The sequence below is a fragment of the Octopus bimaculoides genome, chromosome 19 (assembly GCF_046866305.1).
Source record: "Octopus bimaculoides isolate indiv1 chromosome 19, ASM4686630v1, whole genome shotgun sequence".
Classification (NCBI taxonomy): Eukaryota; Metazoa; Mollusca; class Cephalopoda; order Octopoda; family Octopodidae; genus Octopus; species Octopus bimaculoides.
This window is the reverse complement of record NC_142946.1, coordinates 14,468,610-14,471,109: the sequence shown is the minus strand read 5'-3', so window position 1 is coordinate 14,471,109 and position 2,500 is coordinate 14,468,610.

Genomic DNA, 2,500 nt, shown 5'->3' with positions numbered 1-2,500 from the left:
AAATATTTTAGTATTGTCCATAAAAAAAGTCCATGATTTTACTTCGAATTTCCAGCGCTATACTCTATTTTAAAATAAATTAAGATACCTGATTATGATGTAATACCATCCGATCATGCACAACAAAATATATAGTGTTCCATCACACGTGGACGACTGGTGTCATATTTTCTTTCCTGAAAAAAAAGGAATATATGTATATCATGATAGAGGAAGGGTAGTATCTCAGTTAATGGTCTTCGTAAACTCTGGGAAGCAGAATAGTTGTGCATGTTTAATATTTTTCTAAATATCCGATTGTTTATTCTTAAAAAATCTGTTTAAGTATCTGAATCCAACTGCTGCTGCGTTATTAAGAAAATCTGCAAAGTTAGAGCAAATATTGAGGTGCTATTTACTGGGACACGATATTATGATTGTCCCCATTAGTACATGTGATATAATTATTCCAATCTCTCTTTTAATCCCTTTAAACATGTTTTTTGTGAATATACGCGTAATAAGTTAATAATATTAGAATATATCAGGTATGATAACATTACGTAGTCGTTTACCGTAGAAAGAGCATTTCTACGGGCAACTATATATATGTATGTGAATGTATTTACGAATATGTAATTATGTGACTGAATTATTGTCTCCGCTGCTAGATCGTATAAGCACACACATTTGTCAAATAAAAACGTGTACACATAACGATATGATCTTCGCATTTGTTGGTGCGTGAACGTATATCATGTGTATTAATAACGGCAAGTATACAGATTATGCTGATAGTTTTCTTGCCATTTCATTCTGTAAACGATTCCGGTGTATTTTCAATGAAACAAAATTCGATTATAATTATTATTTCTCTGTATTGTGAGTAGCCCTCCTGTGGTTAACTTTGGCAGACCTTACAAACTGGTTCAATAACCCTGGTGACATAATGTCTTGAAAATGTCAGCACTCAAATAGCGAAAACTTAAATTCACTAACAACGTTGAGACATTAGATAAAAGCCACAACGAAAAGATTCGTGCGTGCAGTTATTTGTATATATGCGACTATGCTTCTGTGGACATCTGTGCGTTTACATAGTTGCATGTGTATATGTTTGTGATTGTAGCTGTGTGTGTATATATATTGGAAATTATCATTGGGCATTATTAGTAAAGAGCTACATGTTGTTATTAACATTCGTAGAGACCTAAGAGCGATATTCCAATTTAAAGAAATTATAAATATATATATATATATATATATATATATATATATATATATATATATATATATATATATATATATATATATATATATATATATATATATATATATATATATATATATATATATATGTATGTATATATATATATATATATATATATATATATATATATATATATATATATATATATATATATATATATATATATATATGTATATATATATATATATATATATATATATATACATATACATATATACCTATACATATATACATATACCTATATATGTGTATATATATATATAATATATATCATATATGTATATATATATATATATATATATATATATATATATATATATATATATATATATAACACACACACACACACATACGCACACACACACCCACACACACACACACACACACACACATATATATATATATATTTATATTAACTATTGTTTTCTTTTCTGGTATTTTTTCTTCTTGAGATAAAATTATATTGTGACATTTAAGATTTGAATAAATCTGTGGAATACTAGCCAATCTTTCCTCATTGAATTTCATTTTCCAATATAACTATTTTATTTCCTCCACATTTCATTGAAATAATATTTTTTGTTCGCCTCATATTGATTGCTGAATGTTGCTGCAGATGTAGAGGAGAGTCCGTTATTTCATTTTATCCTATTCTTCTCAACTGTTATTTGCGAAAATCACATTGTGTTTAAAGCATTCGGCGCCAGTAAAATAAACTGTGGTGATTTCAATCGGCAGTAATCACATTGCCAATTCAAATGACATAAAAAATATATGAAAACACATGTTACAGGAAGACAACCTACAAGATTTCAAATTTATACGAATTATATTTTTTACAACAATGACACAAAATATGTTTATAAAAAAAATCATTGCTATAATTCGTTGTGAAGATGTTATACACATATGCAACATAATCACACACACGCGCGGCACACACTCATATCCATTTGTAAACTGAGTGAGAATATATATATATATATATATATATATATATATATATATATATATATATATATATATATATATATATATATATATATATATATATATATATATATATATATATATATATACATATATATACATATGAAAAATTATGATGATTCAGTTAAATTAGGTACTTAAGTTAAAGCATCAACTCAGTGAGGTTTTATCCGCACAGGTCGAAGTAAGGTGAATAAAATCAAACTATGCAACAGGACATCAAGTACTAATGCAGTACGAGCGTTTCCAGCGATTCCATTT